The 19,585-nt window shown below is 44.7% G+C and overlaps 1 protein-coding gene across 3 annotated transcripts in view; it reads right to left on the bottom strand.

Annotated features, from left to right (window-relative positions):
* The window catches only part of LOC140733761 (four and a half LIM domains protein 2-like), a 55,790-nt gene extending 49,882 nt beyond the window's left edge, over positions 1-5,908 (bottom strand). The window contains exons 1-2 of one of the 3 annotated variants that reach the window (XM_073057504.1): positions 5,773-5,908; positions 4,770-4,915 (exon numbers count right to left, since the gene is read on the bottom strand). The gene's annotated coding sequence lies outside the window, so the exon portion shown is untranslated. The remainder of the gene's footprint in view (positions 1-4,769; positions 4,916-5,772) is intronic. The other 2 variants (XM_073057503.1, XM_073057506.1) reach the window with 2 other exon arrangements.
* Between the last annotated feature and the right edge of the window lie 13,677 nt (positions 5,909-19,585).

Here is a 19,585-nt window from a genome sequence, read left to right as displayed (position 1 = left end):
TTTGCGTCGGGTTCTGAGTAGGTACGTTCCAATGAGACAGGGAAAGGATGGCAGGGTACAGGAACCATGGTGTACAAAAGCTTTTCAAAATCTAGTCAAGAAGAAAAGAAAGCCTTACAAAAGGTTCAAAAAACTAGGTAATGATAGAGATCTAGAAGATTGTAAGGCCAGCAGGAAGGAGCTTAAGAATGAAATTAGAAGAGCCAGAAGGGACCATGAGAAGGCCTTGGCAAGCAGTATTAAAGAAAACCCCAAGAGAGGTACCCCAGGCTACTGTGGGAGGTGAGGGAGGAGACTGCTGAGCCTCTGGCAATGATCTATATATTATCAATGGGGATGGGGGAGGTTCCGGAGGATTGGAGGGTTGCAGATGTTGTTCCCTTATTCAAGAAATGGAGTAGAGATAGCTCAGGAAATTATAGACCAGTGAGTCTTACTTCAGTGGTTGGTAAGTTGATGGAGAAGATCCTGAGAGGCAGGATTTATGAACATTTGGAGAGGCAGCCCTGGGAAAAAGCCTCTGACTATCCACATGATCAATGCCTCTCATCATCTTATACACCTCCATCAGATCACCTCTCATCCTTCATTGCTCCAAGGAGAAAAAGCCGAGTTCACTCAACCTATTCTCATAGGGCAGGCTCCCCAATCCAGGCAACATCCTTGTAAATCTCCTCTGCACCCTTTCTATGGTTTCTACATCCTTCCTGTAGTGAGGCAACCAGAACTGAGCACAGTACTCCAAGTGGGGTCTGACCAGGGTCCAATATAGTGGCAACATTACCTCTCGGCTCCTAAATTCAATTCCATGATTGATGAAGGCCAATACACCATATGCCTTCTTAACCACAGAGTCAACCTGTGCAGCTGCTTTGAGTGTCCTATGGACTCAGACCCTATAATCCCTCTGATCCTCCACACTGCCAAGAGTCTTACCATTAATACTATATTCTGCCATCATATTTGACCTACCAAAATGAACCACCTCACACTTATCTGTGTTAAACTCTATCTGTCACTTCTCAGCCTAGTTTTGCATCCTATCAATGTCCCACTGTAACCTCTGACAGCCCTCCACACTATCCACAACACCTCCAACCTTTGTGTCAATTACAAACTTACTAACCCATCCCTCCACTTCCTCATCCAGGTTATTTATAAAAATCACGAAGAGTAAGGGTCCCAGCACAGATCCCTGAGGCACTCCACTGATGACCGACCTCCATGCAGAATATGACCCGTCTTCAACCACTCTTTGCTTTCTGTGGGCAAGCCAGTTCTGGATCCACAAAGCAATATCCCCTAGGATCCCATGCCTCCTTACTTTCTCAATAAGCCTTGCATGGGTTACCTTATCAAATACCTTGCTGAAATCCATAAACACAACATCTACTGCTCTTCCTACATCAATGTGTTTAGTAACGTCCTCAAAAAATTCAATCAGGCTCGTAAGGGACAACCTGCCCTTAACAAAGCCATGCTGACTATTCCTAATCATATTATACCTCTCCCTTTTTTGAATAAAGGAACAACATCCGCAACCCTCCAATCCTCTGGAACCCCTCACCTCCCACAGTAGCCTGGGGTACATCTCATCCGGTTCCGGCAACTTATCCAACTTGATGCTTTCAAAAGCTCCAGCACATCCTTTTTCTTAATATCTACATGCTCAGACTTTTCAGGCTGCTGCAAGTCATCACTACTATCACCAAGATCCTTTTCCATAGTGAATACTGAAGTAAAGTACTCATTAAGTACCTCTGCTATCTCCTCCAGTTCCATACACACTTTCCCACTGTCACACTTGATAGGTCCTATTCTTTCATGTCTTGTCCTTCTGCTCTTCACATACTTGTAGAATGTCTTGGGGTTTTCCTTAATCCTGTCCACCAAGGCCTTCTCACAGCCCCTTCTGGCTCTCCTAATTTCCTTCTTAAGCTCCTTCCTGTTAGCTTTATAATCTTCTGGATCTCTAACATTACCTAGCTCTCTGAACCTTTTGTTAGCTTTTCTTTTCTTCTTAACTAGATTTATTACAGCCTTTGTACAGCACGGTTCCTGTACCCTACCATTATTTCCCTGTCTTATTGGAATGTACCTATGCAGAACTCTACACAAATATACCATTTGCCACATTTCTTCCTTACTTTTCCCTGAGAACATCTGTTTCCAATTTAAACTTCCAATTTCCTGCCTGATAACCTCATAATTCCCCTTACTCCAATTAAATACTTTTCTACCTTCTCTGTTCCTATCTCTCTCCAATGCTATTGTAAAGGAGATAGAATTACGATCACTGTCTCCAAATTGCTCTCCCACTGAGAGATCTGACATCTGACCAGGATCATTTCCTATTATCAGATCAAGTACAGCCTCTCCTCTTGTAGGCTTATCTACATATTGTGTTAAGAAACATTTCTGAACACCTAACAAATTCCACCCCATCTAAACCCCTAGCTCTAGGGAGATGCCAATCAATATTTGGGAATTTAAAATCTCCCATCACGACAACACTGTTATTATTACACCTTTCCAGGATCTGTTTCCCTATCTGCTCCCGATATCCCTGTTACTATTGGGCAGCTTATAAAAAACACCCAGTAAAGTTATTGACCGCTTCCTGTTCCTAATCTCCACCCACAGAGACTCCGTAGACAATCCCTCCATGACATCCACCTTTTCTACAGCCGTGACACTATCTCTGATCAACAGTGCCATCCCCTCACCTCTTTTGCCTCCCTCCCTGTCCTTTCTGAAACATCTAAAACCCGGCACTTGAAGTAACCATTCTTGTCCCTGAGCCATCCAAGTCTCTGTAATGGCCACCACATCATAGTTCCAAGTACTGATGCACGCTCTAAATGCATCAGTATTTTTTTCACAACACTCCTTGTATTAAAACAGACACATCTCAAACCTTCGGTCTGAGTGTGTCCATTCTCTATCACCTGCCTATCCTCTCTCACATACTGTCCCCTAGCTTTCTGTATTTGTGAGCCAGCCTACTGTGCTCTGAAACCAATCTGTCTTGAAATTTTGTAGATGTTCCTAGTTCCTCACCAGTTACAATGATGTAACACCAAGTGCCTGGGCTGTCTTACAGTACCTGATTCATAGCTTTCTACCAGAGTGTATGTTCAGATGCTACTCCAAAAATAAGCCTATTAGACTGATAAACCACCTTGTGAGTACAATATTAATAGTGAGAAACACTTTGGTTTCTTCTTCCATCACCATCTTTTCCCCATGATTGCCTAGGTACTCCTCCCACAGTCATTTAATTGGTCATTGTAAATTTTCCCATGACTAGGCTCAGATTAAATCGTGGCTCAAAAGACTGGAACTCAACAAATAAATAACTATGTGTCAGCACACGTTCCGGGTCAAACATAGCATGTCCACAATGCTCAACACGTTTCCGTCATACACACACATACTTACCAAAATCAGGCTGAAAGATTACAAGCAACAAGATCACTTTTCACTGTTTGTAACAGCATTAAGCAGCTTAAAACAAAAAAGGTTTATTTTTCTGTTAAGACAGGAATTTCTGATAAATACCATCTCACTCACAGTCTAGTTCGTTGTGCCGTAGGGAAGGAGTATAATTTTGAATGTGTTCTAGCTTTTAACCATTCAAGTGTAACAATCATAAAAGCCAAACTCACAACAAAGTGCCTATGGCAAACCGAACCTTCCCTGAACCAGGAGAAATAATCGACAAACATTTCATGATCCTGTAATGTACAGTAGCTTCTGATGCTTTATCCTTTGCATTGTACACCTGGGTCATCCAAACCAACAAGCAGATAAAACATTTGTGATCAGTCTCTGTGTCAAACTGGAAACCACTGAGACAGTCTTTGAGGTTCTCACAGGCCATGAACAACCCTCCAGCTTGCTTTTCCATACAGTCTCATGGCAGGCAACTCTACTCAGTTTCTAGATGTCTTCAGATTTTTACAGCATGTGATTCCTGTTAAAATAGTCATCTCAATAGTCATGTGTTGGCGCGTGCCCTAGTGGGCAAGGCATCAGACTAGTAACCTGAAGGTCACTGGTTCGAGCCTCAGCTGAGGCAACGTGTTTGTGTCCTTGAGCAAGGCACTTAACAACACATTGCTCTGCGACGACACCGGTGCCAAGCTGCATGGGTCCTAGTGCCCTTCCCTTGGACAACATCGGTGGCGTGGAGAGGGGAAGGCCTGCAGCTTGGGCAACTGCCAGTCTCCCATACAACCCTGCCCAGGCCTGCGCCCTGGAAACTCCAGGCGCAGATCCATGGTCTCTTGAGACCGACGGATGCCACCACCACCCCTTAAACATTTCACTTTTCACCCCTAGTTTGAGTCTCACTGAACTGTAGTGAAAAAAAGCCTGATTGCATTTACCTGTCTATATCCTTCATCATTTTGTATATCTTTATCAAATCTCCCTTCATGCTCCTACATTCCAGGGAATAAGGTCCTAACCTAGTCAACCTTTCCCTAGAACTCAGGTCTTCAAGTCCCGACAACATCCTTGTAAATTTTTATTTGTCGAATGTTTTACCCTCTTTCTTTCACAGCCTCCAAATCCCCTGATGTGGTGGCTCACACCAGTAGCTTACTCCAGTTTGTGAAACAAAGATGCTCAATAGAATCAATGACAAACTACACACAAGGACAGACAGCCATTATGCAAAAGAAGACAAACTGTGCAAATGAAAATGAAAAACTAATAATAATAAATAAGTATAAATAATATTGAGAACATGAGTTATACAGTACTTGGAAGTGAGTGTCTTAGGTTGCGGAATTGGTTAGGAGTTGAGGAGAGTGAAGTTATCCATCCTGGTTCTCAAGCCTGTTGGTTAAAGGGTAATAACTGTTCCTGAACCTGGTGGTATGCGACCTAAGGCTCCTGTACTTCCTTCCTGCAGTAGCAAGATGAGGGAAAATTAACTGAAGGCAAATAGAACCAGTAATTCAAGTCCGTGTTTATTATTTCTTTGGTGTATTTTAAATCCAGGTTCTGTACAAGAAGGAACCAGTTGAAATTGAGAGAGCTGTTTGTCTAAATTGATCAATATGTTAGCAAATTGTGTTCAAAGAAATGCAAAATGAGACAGGTAGTTAATTGTAGTATTACTGACGCTGGTAAACTCTTTAAATGTTGATTGAAAATCATGTGCATCAGATGACTTGCAAAACATCATAGCTAGGAAAATTGGAACTAAACTAATTAATAACTAAATCAGGACAAGGAGCTGACTCAAAGATCAAAGTCTCTAGATTTGGAATCTTTGCCTGTGTCACTTTAAAGTTGATTAGACAAGCAAATTAATTCTATAAGTTCCAATTGATAGAGAGTCAAATTGAGATACCGATAACAGTCCTACTGTCAATTTGTCTGTTGAAGTGCAGCATATCTTTTCTTCATAAAGAAAGAGAGAAGTTTGAATTTTTAAAAATAATGCAGCACTTATCTTTGGAAAAGGAAACAGAAACAGTTAAGTTTACCAAAAAGCAGAAAATGGACATAAACAGTGAGCACCAGGTGATTACGGTCATATATAAAACCCCATTTATAAAACAGTTGATGTTTCAGGCCGAGACCCTTCAACAGGACACTTCTTGGCCCAAAACGTCGACTGTTTATTCCTTCCCATAGATGCTGCCTGACCTGGTGAGTTCCAGCAGCATTCTGTGTATGTTGCTCTTAAAAATCTTGTAAGTTTTTTCTTCCTTAAAAATATAACAGGAATTATAAATATGATGAGTGTATACTCACAGCGTCTACCTTGGGGTCAGAATGCACAATACAGATCTGCTGTTTTAGCACAAAATTCTTGAGTAAATTCAAAAAAGAACCAGCAACGGCCAGCTAACAGAAGTAACATTTACATCTGTGTCTCATTTTACAGAGGAAGTGATGGGGAGGCAAGTTTTCTAATTCTGTTCAAAGTTTGTGCAAGCCAATGGCTGTTCTGCAGGAATAGGTCAGAAAAATAAACCTTGGTATACTGGCGTTCACAATTCCCTGCTGACCAAGTAAAAACGCTGTGGTGGAAACCCAGCAGGGCAGGAAGCATAACATTCCTGTCTTTGGCAAATCAATGCTGGCTTTAACGAATGCTTAATAGGAGAGATATGCCTGGAGCATGAGGAAGGCTAAATACACAACTGCCAGTGACTGATGAGAGTTAAATACCCTGAGCTTGGAAAACTAACAACTTGAAAAGGAAGCATTGTTGAAAATCCCTACCACACATCCCACAATCTCTTTGACCCACTACCGTCAGGAAGGAGGTACAGGAGCATACGGACTGGACTGCCAGGCTGTAACATCTTCTTCCCTCAGTCTGTGAGACTGATGTACACCCTGCCACCGCCAAGGGCTTGTCACTCCGACAGTGGGCTGTTTGCTGTTTCCCTGGGCTGTGCACTACATACATCTTGAATCATAGTTTATTAACTTATTGATGGTAATATTTTCCTTAACGTGCTGTATGTGATATGTGCTTTATGAGTGCACTGTGGTCCAGAGAAACTGCTATGTTTTGTAACTTCAAAACATTAAACTAATTCAAAGGAAGACACGTGAGTCTGGGAATGCGGGTCTAATTTTGTGTTTACTTTAAGCGAGGCGTGATAGTCTGATGACTTATGCAGTTCACATATTTATATATATAACCCGTAATGAATTATTCAAACAAACAAGAATGCGTAATCAAACTAGATATTTACAAGATTACTCAAATATTATTGAAATATTAAATGCACATCAGGAACAGTGTTTTGTTTGTTTGTATACATGTACAATATATATGTTGTATATATGTACAATCAGATGACAAAAAAACTGAACTTCAGACAGTGGAGATATTGTGTGAATTGTTAATAGAGTTTCAACAAGATCGTGATGGAATCAGATTTAGTGTGTGGATCAAGCACTGATGAATGAGAGGCTAGCAAAATAACAAAAAAGAGGAGGGTTCTTATATAAACTGGAGACAAAAGACAGACTCTTTGATGTTGTTGCATTTCTCTACTTCATTGTGAACGCTAGCAGGAAAATGAATCTCAGGGTTGCATATGGTGACATATATGTACTTTGATAACCAATTTAATTTGAAACTTTCAACATACAACAGTCCTTCTTACCATAGTCCTCACTTGCCCATCAACTCCACTCCTCCTCCTTCTCCTCACCTTCCCATCACCTCCACTCCTCCTCCTTCTCCTCACCTTCTCAACACCTCCACTCCTCCTCCTTCTCCTCACCTTCCCATCACCTCCACTCCTCCTCCTTCTCCTCACCTTCCCATCACCTCCACTCCTCCTCATTCTCTTCACCTTCTCAACACCTCCACTCCTCCTCCTTCTTCTCACCTTCCCAACACCTCCACTCCTCCACCTTCTCCTCCTCACCTTCCCATCACCTCCACTCCTCCTCATTCTCCTCACCTTCTCAACACCTCCACTCCTCCTCCTTCTTCTCACCTTCCCAATACATCCACTCTTCCTCCTTCTCCTCATCTTCCCAACACCTCCACTCCTCCTCCTTCTCCTCATCTTCCCAACACCTCCACTCCTCCTCCTTCTCCTAAACTTCCCATCACCTCCACTCCTCCTCCTTCTCCTCACCTTCCCATCACCTCCACTCCTCCTCCTTCTCCTCACCTTCTCAACACCTCCACTCCTCCTCCTTCTTCTCACCTTCTCAACACCTCCACTCCTCCTCCTTCTTCTCACCTTCTCAACACCTCCACTCCTCCTCCTTCTCCTCACCTTCTCAACACCTCCACTCCTCCTCCTTCTTCTCACCTTCTCAACACCTCCACTCCTCCTCCTTCTTCTCACCTTCCCAACAACTCCACTCCTCCTCCTTCTCCTCACCTTCTCAACACCTCCACTCCTCCTCCTTCTTCTCACCTTCCCAACACCTCCACTCCTCCACCTTCTCCTCCTCACCTTCCCATCACCTCCACTCCTCCTCCTTCTCCTCACCTTCTCAACACCTCCACTCCTCCTCCTTCTCCTCACCTTCTCAACACCTCCACTCCTCCTCCTTCTTCTCACCTTCCCATCACCTCCACTCCTCCTCCTTCTCCTCACCTTCTCAACACCTCCACTCCTCCTCCTTCTCCTCACCTTCTCAACACCTCCACTCCTCCTCCTTCTTCTCACCTTCCCAACACCTCCACTCCTCCTCCTTCTCCTCACCTTCCCAATACATCCACTCTTCCTCCTTCTCCTCATCTTCCCAACACCTCCACTCCTCCTCCTTCTCCTAAACTTCCCATCACCTCCACTCCTCCTCCTTCTCCTCACCTTCCCAACACCTCCACTCCTCCTCCTTCTTCTCACCTTCCCATCAACTCCACTCCTCCTCCTTCTCCTCACCTTCCCATCAACTCCACTCCTCCTCCTTCTCCTCACCTTCCCATCACCTCCACTCCTCCTCCGTCTCCTCACCTTCCCATCACCTCCACTCCTCCTCCTTCTCCTCACCTTCTCAACACCTCCACTCCTCCTCCTTCTCCTCACCTTCTCAACACCTCCACTCCTCCTCCTTCTTCTCACCTTCCCAATACATCCACTCCTCCTCCTTCTCCTCATCTTCCCAACACCTCCACTCCTCCTCCTTCTCCTCACCTTCCCATCACCTCCATTCCTCCTCCTTCTCCTCCTCACCTTCTCAACACCTCTACTCCTCCTCCTTCTCCTCATCTTCCCAACACCTCCACTCCTCCTCCTTCTCCTCACCTTCCCAACACCTCCACTCCTCCTCCTTCTCCTCACCTTCCTATCACCTCCACTCCTCCTCCTTCTCCTCACCTTCCCAACACCTCCACTCCTCCTCCTTCTCCTCACCTTCTCATCACCTCCACTCCTCATCCTTCTCCTCACCTTCCCAACACCTCCACTCCTCCTCCTTCTCCTCATCTTCCTATCACTTCCACTCCTCCTCCTTCTCCTCACCTTCCCAACACCTCCACTCCTCCTCATTCTCTTCACCTTCCCAACACCTCCACTCCTCATCCTTCTCCTCACCTTCCCATCACCTCCACTCCTCATCCTTCTCTTCACCTTCCCATCAGAGGATTAGAGGGATCTTGGGGTTCGAGTCCATAGGACACTCAAAGCAGCTGCGCAGGTTGACTCTGTGGTTAAGAAGGCCTACGGTGTATTGGCCTTCATTAATCATGGAATTGAATTTAAGAACTGAGAGGTAATGTTGCAGCTATATAGGACCCTGGTCAGACCCCACTTGGAGTACTGTGCTCAGTTCTGGTCGCCTCACTACAGGAAGGATGTGGAAGCCATAGAAAGGGTGCAGAGGAGATTTACAAGGATGCTGCCTGGATTGGGGAGCATGCCTTATGAGAATAGATTGAGTGAACTCGGCCTTTTCTCTTTGGAGCAAAGGAGGACGAGAGGTGACTTGATAGAGGGGTATAAGATGATGAGAGGCATTGATCATGTGGATAGTCAGAGGCTTTTTCCCAGGGATGAAATGGTCACCACAAGAGGACACGGGTTTAAGGTGCTTGGGAATAGGTACAGAGGAGATGACTGGGGTAAGTTTTTTTACTAAGAGAGTGGTGAGTGTGTGGAATGGGCTGCCGACAACGGTGATGGAGGCAGATATGATAGGGTCTTTTAAGAGGCTTTTAGATAGGTACATGGAGCTTAGAAAAATAGAGGGCTATGGGTAAGCCTAGTAATTTCTAAGGTAGGGACATGTTCAGCACAACTTTGTGGGCTGAAGGGCCTGCATTGTGCTGTAGGTTTTCTATGTTTCTATATTTCTATGTTTTTCTATGTTTTCTTCTTTACCTGCCCATCACCTCCACTCCCCCTTCCCTTTCTTCCATGGTCCTCTTTTCTATCAAATTTCTTCTTCTTCAGCCCTTTACCTCTTCCATTGGCGACAGGTGGGGGCAGGGGAAGCAGGATAGTTGGAAGGTGATAGGTGAAGCCCAGATGGGTGGGAAAGGTTAAGGTCTGGAGAAGAATGAACCTAATAGAAGTGGAGAGTGGACCATGGGAGAAAGGGAGGGAAGAGGGGACCCAAGGGAAAGTAATAGGCAGGGGAGAAGAAGTAAAAGGTCAGAGTGGGAAATGGAAGGGGTTGGATTTCCTTACCGTAAGAGGAAATCGATATTTATGCCTAAAGGTTGGAGGCCACCAAGATGGAAGATAAGGTGTTGCTCCTCCACCCTGAGGGTGGCCTCATCTTGGCACAAGGGTAGGCCATGAACCGACATGTCCAAACGGGAATAGGAATCGGAATTAAAATGTCTGGCTATCGGGAAAAGATGTTGACAAAACATTTTTTAGGGATGTACATACTGAATTAAATTCCAGGCCTAATTAAGGAGTATTAAAATAATAATTGCATTAATCTACAGGTATTTAAAGATAAAACACAACATCCGATGACTCAAAACTTTACACTTCTAGTAACTCTCCATCAAACATCTCCCCAGGCATCAGTGAATTCCTAATTAATATGAAAATCACAATGGTTTGTTATCATTTTAGAGCTCTCAGTTCAAATACAACTCAAATTATTTTCTACATACAGTAACTGACTTCAGTTACTGGTTTATCATTGCTATGTTTGCATTGATTTCAACGTTTATGTTTGGGTAAGTAGGCGAGTGGGAGTGTGTGGAGGGTTATGGTTGATGGGACTCGGCAGAGAAACAGTGCCCATGTTGGGACAGGTTGAGCTCTGCATTCTCTTTCATTGCAGCCTCCATCTCAGGCAGAGACACAACCGTTCAGTGTTCTCCACCGTACATCCACGGAAATTCACAAGTCTTTGGTGACAAACCAAATCTCCTCAAACTCCAAATGAAAAATAGCCTTCTTCATTATTTCATCAATATGTTGGACCCAGGAAAGATCCTTTGAGATGTTTGCACCCAGAAACTTGAAGCCACTCACTCCTTTCACTGCTAACCCCTCAGTGAGGACTGGTGTGTGTTCCCTCGATTCCTCTTCCAAAATCTACAATCAATTCCTTGGTCTTGTTAACGTTGACTGCAAGGTGTTGTTGAAACATGCTGAGGAAAGTGGTTTCCTCTCTAATCCTTATGTAATTTTTTGTCAAAATACACTCAGTGGCCACTTTATTAGGTACACTTGCACACCTGCTCATTCATATAAATATCTAATCAGCCAATCCTGTGGCAGCAACTCCATGCATAAAAGCATGCAGACATGGTCAGGAGGTTCAGTTGTTGTTCAGCCTATATATCAGAATGGGGAAGAAATGTGATCTAAGTGACTTTGACTGTGGAATGATTGTTGGTGCCAAACGGGGTGGTTTGAGTATCTCAGAAGCTGCTGATCTCCCAGGATTTTCACACACAACAGTCTGTAGAGTTTACAGAGAATGGTCCAAAATAAAAACATGCAGTGAACAGAAGTTCTGTGGGCAAGAATGCCTTGTAAATGCAAGAGGACAGAGGAGAATGGTTAGACTGGTTGGAGCTGACTGCAAGGTGACAGTAACTCCAATAACCATGTACGATGTGCAGAAGAGAATCTCGGAATGCACAACATGTTGAACCTGGAAGTGGATGGGCTAAAGCAACAGAAGACCGTGAACACACACTCAGTGGCCAATTTGTTAGGTGCAGGCGGTACCAAATTAAGGAGTCACTGAGTGTCTGTTATATTGAAAGCCTTCCAGTTTAAGATGGCACAGGTGAACCTCAGCAACTTCTGGATGGTGGCTACGAAACAGGAAAACATCCAAATAATTTGTTAATCACAATTTTCCAGGAAAATTATCATTGTTACTAACAGTCTGCAACTTCCTTTTGGACTTGGTGGCAATTTGATGTGGCAGAACCGGGACAAGGCTGGGAAGGCCCAAGGTTTGGTCAATTTAAGTGCCAGGCCGAAGGCTGAATCGAGGCAGTGAGATCTGAGCACCTGGGTGTTCGGACTGAATCCGATGCTTGGACCGAGACTTAAACACTGTGCCGAATCGGAAAGGGCTGTTACCGGCCAAATCGAGGCAGCGGTGTCCAGGTGAATGAACTTGATGTTTGGACAGAGACTTGAGCACGGGGCCAGTTTGAAAAGATTCAGATTCCTCGGCCTGAGGTGAGGGATGGGCTGGTTCAGATCACTGCTCCAGGACGTTTACACGGTTCTGTGCTGAACTGTTGGACCCCCTTTGCAGACTTTACTTCAGAAATGCTATTTACTTGCAGTTGCTGTGTGCATAATGTGTTTTTTTCTCCCTGCACATTGATGATCAAAGATTTTCCTTTTTTATGGGCATGTGCTTTATCGTGCACATTGGGTGTTCGGTTTTTTAAAAATATGCATTTTTCATGTCTCTTTGTTTCGTGGCTGCCTGTAGGATGATTCTTGAGGTTGCATAATGAAAACATACTTTGATAGCAAATGTATTTTAACTTTTATATGGAAACTTTCTGTCCAGGGTGAAGCAGGTAGCACCTCATACTCTAGTGACAGGTGCTGTCTGCATGGAGATTGCTTGTTCACCCTGTGATTCAGACTTATGACTCAAAGGGATTTAAAGTTCAAAGTAATTTTATTACCACGGTACACATATGTCACCACATACAGCCCTGAGATTATTTTCTTGCAGGCATTCCCAGTAGAAAAAAGAAACACAATAGAATCAATGAAAGGCTACACAAAGACTGAGAAATAACCAATATGCAGAAGACAAACTCTGCAAATACAAACAAAAATAATAATAAATAAATACAGTACTGTGCAAAAGTCCTCAGCACGTATACTGTATAAAGCCGGGGTGCCTAAGACCTGTGCGCAGAACTGTATTTGTCAACGTGGAGTGGAGGGCAAGTCTGTGAACCTGGCGGGAGCAAAGGATGTTGGGAATGGCGAGGGATGAGTGCCACGGGATGGGTGTGGGTAGGTGGCAGAAATGGAGTGATGGGCACGGAATGGCACACCCAACACTGAGATACCAAGCAAGGTCATTTGATTCCAGACAATTACAGAATGTCTCTCTGGTACTTCCTGCTCCCTCCCCTCTCCCTTCCCCTTTTCCCAACCATGATTCCTCTCTCCCTGTCCCCTTCCCACTCTCAGTCCATGATAGAGACCCAGATCAGAATCACGTTTATCATCACTCACATATGTCATGAAATGTGTTTTTTATGTACAGTACAATACCTAAAATTACTGCAGCACTGTGCAAAAGTCTTAGGCTCCCTAGCTCTCTCCCTCTCCCTCTCTATAATATATATATATATTGCGAAGAACATGAGATGTTGAGCAGTAGGCAACTGTCGATCCCAGGGGATCATGGGTTTGTGCCTCCGGTGGACTGTATCCTCTCCAGGGCCCATCCTGGGTAGGAAGATTTGAAGAACCGGCTGTTGCCCATGCAGCAGGTTCCGCCTCTCCACGTCACTGATGTAGTCCAAGGGAAGGGCAAACGCTGATACACTTGGCACAGTGTCGTCACAGAGGTTGCCAGAGTTTCCCTTCTCCTCAGAAGTCTGCCATCTAAGGCTGACAAGCCCCACCTGCCCGAAGCACTAACACTAAGGCGCCAGTGGTCTGTCTTTGCCTCTTCTTTGGTCAGTAGAAACAGTTCCGCCAGGCCTAGTAGCTAAGCCACACATGAAAGCCGAGAGTTGGACTTGGTTGTCAGAAGCTGTTAGAGACACACACCATTTGGAGTACTTTATAGATAGTGAGAGCTTATCCCCATTACTACCCCCTGGCTATGACAACCGTAGGAACCAGATGTTGAGTAACACACACAAAATGCTGGAGGAACTCAGCAGGTCAGGCAGCTAAATCCATGGGTTGTGGAATCAGTTCATAGTTGAGGTGAGTGAAGTTATCCATGCTGGTTCAGGAGTGTGATGATTGTAGGGTAATAACTGCTCCTGAATCCAGTGTTGTGGAACTGGTTTTATTAAACAATCTCACAATGAAGGCAACAGATAACATCAGATCAGTGGTCTTTACCTAAATTATATTTTGTTCAGTTGCTCTTTCAAAGGCTGTATCTTGTACCTGCAAATTATAATCTCCTTTATTAAGGCCTCATTGCTCTGGCTTGTTTACATTTAATCTTATACCATTGAAACTTGAAAGAAAATTCTGAAGGTAATTTAGTTATAGTTCAATCTGAGGAAATGAAGTCTTTCAAGAGGAGCAATAGAATATAGATTCCTACTGAGCAGGAAGTTGTTCATTCAGCAAGAAGTGATAGATACAGAATTGTCAAGCAAAAGCCAAAGCTTTGCTACGATGCACTGTCACGGACACCAAGCTTCTCCTGCCATCTCACATCAGAACTACTAATGCTCACAGTTTTCAGGCAATGCTGCCATTTATGCTGTTGGGTTTCACTTTGTAGGAAGTAATGTCTTGCAAACCCTGCCAGAGTTGCCGTGCATCCGATGTCTCCTCAAACCTTGCCCTTGAAATAGCCCTCTGCAGATCACACCTGGTTTTTTGGCACAGGCCTGGGTTGCCAGACTTGAATGCCACAGATCTAGCCTTCAGCAGACAATGTACCCCCTGGTTCATCCACGGATTTTGGTTTGGGAATGTGCAGTAAATCTTTGTGGGCACACACTCATCCACACAGGTTTTAATGAAGTTGGTAACAACTGCAGCATGCTCAGGCCTGCCAGCATTTACCCTATCTATACCCCTCATAATTTTGATTACCTCTATCAAATCTCCCCTCATTCTCCTATGTTCTTGGGTAAAGTCCTAATCTATTTAACTCAGGTCCTCGTACATGGTAACATAATGATGGTTTTCTGTCGTATCCAACCATGAGAGAGCAACCTATGTGGACCAGTTTTTAAAGCAGAAAAGCTATTGCACTGGGGAAGCTTCACTCTCTCAACCTCAGAAGTCCTGGTCCAGCACTTGTCACGACTGGGGTCTTCCTTGGCTGCAGTGGATGGCCATGACGTCTGTGCCTCCATGAAGCATTGCAGAACTACCTTCCCGGCCATTGGATCTCACTGTGGATCTCATCCGTCTGCTCCGCAGGAACTGACCTCACATACTAGGACTGGCATGTCCCTATCTCACCGGAGTAGGAGGCCTCCTGCTACCCTCTCCTTGTCTAGCCTGCTTATGCACAATTTTGTGGCCACTGTTGAATGCAAACTGTTACTTCAAAGTTCAAAGTAAGTTTATTATCAAAGTATATATATGTCACCATATACCATACAACCCTGAGATTTGTATTTTGTGGGCATACTCAACCAAATCAGAACAGAATAATAACCTTAATAGAATCAATGAAAGACCACACCAACTCAAGCATTCAAACAGTGTGCAAAATCCACAAACTGTGCAAATACAAATAAACAATAAATATCGAGAACATGAGCTGAAGAGTCCTTGGGTTGCAAGAACATTTTGATGATGGGGCAGCTGAAGTTGAGTGGAGTTTTCCCCTCTGGTTCAAGAGCCTGATGGTTGAGGGGTAATAACTGCTCCTGAACCTGGTGGTGTAGGTTCTGAGGTTCCTGTATCTCCTTGCTGATGGCAGCAGTGAGAGGACAGCATGACCTGGGTGGTGGGGGTCCCTGATGATGGATGCTGCTTTCCTGCGACAATATTTTGTGTAGATATGCTCAACGGTGGAAAGGGCTTTACCCTGGATGGACTGGGTTGTATCAACTAATTTCTGTAGCACTTTCCATTACTTGGAGCCACAAGTGAGAGCTGAGTGTCCAATGGGGACCAAGGGTGAGTGTCCAGTGGGGACCAAGGGTGAGTGTCCAGTGGGGACCAAGGGTGGGTGAGTGTCCAGTGGGGACCAAAGGGTGGGTGAGTGTCCAGTGGGGACCAAGGGTGGGTGAGTGTCCAGTGGGGACCAAAGGGTGAGTGTCCAGTGGGGACCAAGGGTGGGTGAGTGCCCCAGAATGGATGTAAGTCCCTTCACCACAGGTTCTACCCCCATGCCCTGCTGTACAGGGTATCCAGGGAGGGTAGCACCTCTGATAAAGTGTGGAGGGCTGTGGCTCCATTCTGGGAACTACAGCCCTCCACACCTAGATACCTATCCAAACTTCACTTAAATGTTGAAATAGAGCTCACATGCACCACATTCATTGGCTCATTCCACACCTCTCATGACCCTCTGAGTGAAGAATTTTCCCCTCATGTTCCCCTTAACAGACAGACAGACATACTTTATTGATCCCGAGGGAAATTGGGTTTCATTACAGTCGCACCAACCAAGAATAGTGAAGAAATATAGCAATATAAAACCATAAATAATTAAATAATAATAAGTTAATTATGCCAAGTGGAAATTAGTCCAGGACCAGCCTATTGGCTCAGGGTGTCTGATACTCTGAGGGAGGAGTTGTAAAGTTTGATGGCCACAGGCAGGAATGACTTCCTATGACGCTCAGTGTTACATCTCGGTGGAATGAGTCTCTGGCTGAATGTACTCCTGTGCCTAACCAGTACATTATGGAGTGGATGGGAGTCATTGTCCAAGATGGCATGCAACTTGGACAGCATCTTCTTTTCAGACACCACCGTCAGAGAGTCCAGTTCCACCCCCACAACATCACTGGCCTTACGAATGAGTTTGTTGATTCTGTTGGTGTCTGCTACCCTCAGCCTGCTGCCCCAGCACACAACAGCAAATATGATAGCACTAGCCACCACAGACTCGTAGAACATCTTCAGCATTGTCCGACAGATGTTAAAGGACCTCAGTCTCCTCAGGAAGTAGAGACGGCTCTGACCCTTCTTGTAGACAGCTTCAGTGTTCTTTGACCAGTCCAGTTTATTATCAATTTGTATCCCCAGGTATTTGTAATCCTCCACCATGTCCACACTGACCCCTTGGATGGAAACAGAGGTCACTGGTGCCTTAGCCCTCCTCAGGTCCACCACCAGCTCCTTAGTCTTTTTCACATTAAGCTGCAGATGATTCTGCTCACACCATATGACAAAGTTTCCCACCATAGCCCTGTACTCCGCCTCATCTCCCTTGCTGATGCATCCAACTATGGATGTTATTAACCTTTCACCCTTGACCCATGACCTCTAGTTGTAGTTCCCCTCAACCTCAGTGGAAAAGCCTGCTTGCCTCACAGGTAGATAGGGTAGTTAAGAAAGCTTATGGGGTGTTAGCTTTCATAAGTCGAGGGATAGAGTTTAAGAGACGTGATGTAATGATGCAGCTCTATAAAACTCTAGTTAGGCTACACTTGGAGTACTGTGTCCAGTTCTGGTCGCCTCACTATAGGAAGGATGTGGAAGCATTGGAAAGGGTACAGAGGAGATTTACCAGGATGCTGCCTGGTTTAGAGAGTATGGATTATGATCAGAGATTAAGGGAGATTGGGCTTCACTCTTCGGAGAGGAGGATGAGAGGAGACATGATAGAGGTGTACAAGATATTTAGAGGTATATACAGAGTGGACAGCCAGCGCCTCTTCCCCAGGGCACCACTGCTCAGTACAAGAGGACATGGCTTTAAGGTAAGAGGAGGGAAGTTCAACGGGGATATTAGAGGAAGGTTTTTTACTCAGAGAGTGGTTGGTGCGTGGAATGCACTGCCTGAGTCAGTGGTGGAGGCAGACACACTAGTGAAGTTTAAAAGACTACTAGACAAGTATATGGAGGAATTTAAGGTGGGGGGTTATATGGGAGGCAGGGTTTGAGGGTCAGCACAACATAGTGGGCCGAAGGGCCTGTAATGTGCTGTACTATTCTATGTTCTATGTTCTATTTACCCTATCTATACCCCTCATAATTTTGACCACCTCTATCAAATCTCCCCTCAGTCTTCTAATTTACAAGGAATAAAGTCCTAACCTATTCAATCTTTCCTTATAACTCAGGTCCTCCAGACCCAGCAACATCCTTGTAAGTTTTCTATGTGTTCCTTCAAACTTTTTTGCATCTTTCCTGTAGGTAGATGACCAAAACTGTACACAATACTCAAAATTATTCTTCACCAATGTCTTATAAAACTTCTACATAACATCCCATCACCTGTACTCAGTACTTTGACTTACAAGGGCCAATGTGCCAAAAGCTCTCTTTATGACCTGTGAGCTGTGCTGGGGCATTGTGAGGCACAGCCTTCCAGGTTTGCAGTCGGTGTGTTGTATTGGTACCAAACAAGGAGTGAGCAATTTGGAGAGGAGTCAATGCGGAAGCGTTTCGATGCCCATTTAGCTAACCTGGGAGCAAGGTTGGATTTCTCCAAGCGCCGGGCTGATTTGATGAGATCGTGAATGGCTTCGGGCTGGGCGGCCCAGGCATGTCGGGGTGCCTGGAACGTGGCACTACACGGGTGCTCGGACAGTTGAAATGCCGGCCCAGGTAGACTGGAAGCCCGAGTGAGGGTGGGGCAGATTTCGCTCGCTCTCCTGTGAATGTCCATTCCTTTCTCTGCTGTAACGAGGCTGTGAACTGATCGGGGTGCTGTGTATACCTGCCCAGTGTGTAGCTGGGGACCAAGGCTTAGCCCTGAGCCTATTCCAGATGCTCCAGGAGGGGTTCTGGGACTCAGTCTGGCTCGGAACACTGTTGGCTTGTTTCTACTGTTTGCTTAATGTATTTCTTTTACCTGCTCTTTCACTGCACAGTGGATTTTGTTTGTTTTTCTGTTTTTTTTATCTTTTGAATTCGCTTATTTGAGTTCCTTACTTTATGACTGCCTATAATTGGACAAATTTCAAACTATATAATTTATACATTGTTTGATAATAAATGTGCTTTTGAGCTTTGAACCTCTCATACAGGTTGACAACATCCACTGCCTTGCCTTCATCAACTTCCCTGGGATCTTCCTTGAAAAGCTCTGTAAGACTGGTTAGACATGACCTACCACACACAGAGCCATGCTGAATATCTCTCCACGTTATCCAATTACTTAGATAACTGGTCTCTTAGATAACCTTCCAATAACATTCGCACAACTGATGTCAGACGCACCAGTCTATACCATCCTGGTTTACTTTTGGAGCTTTTCTTAAGTAATGGAACAATTTTGGCTAACCACCAACTCTTTGGGACCTTTCCTTTTGCTAAGGTTGTTTGAAATATCTCTGCTAGGGCCCTAACAACTTCTGCATTTGCCTCCAGTAGAGTCGGAGGGACTTTGTAAGGCCCTGGGGATTTAACCACACTGATTTGCCTCAGGACAGCAAACACCTCGTCCTCTGTAATCTGTGCAGGGTCCATGAAGTTGATGACACTTTGCCTCACTTCTATAAACTCTCTGCCCATCTCCTGAGTAAATAAAGATGCTAAAAGTGCTTCTAAGATCTCCCTCATATGTTTTGGCTCCACACATGGGTTACCATTCCGATCTTCCAGAAGACCAATTTTGTCCCTCGCAATCCTTTTGCTCTTAACATATTGTAGAATTCCTTATGATTTTCCCTACCTTGTCTGCTAGAGCAACTTCATGTCTTTCTTAAGCTTCCCCTCATTCCTATTTTAAGCATTCTCTTCCATCTCTTAAACTCCAAGGGCACCTCAGTTTTTCTAACCTGCCCATACATGCAATGCACTTCCCTTTTTTCTTAACCAGGGTCTCGATATCCCTTGAGTTCAAGGTT

Source organism: Hemitrygon akajei, chromosome 9 (genome assembly GCF_048418815.1).
Source record: "Hemitrygon akajei chromosome 9, sHemAka1.3, whole genome shotgun sequence".
In the NCBI taxonomy this organism is placed as follows: Eukaryota; Metazoa; Chordata; class Chondrichthyes; order Myliobatiformes; family Dasyatidae; genus Hemitrygon; species Hemitrygon akajei.
Note: the sequence above shows the minus strand (reverse complement) of the source record. Positions and strands in the feature narration are given on the sequence as shown.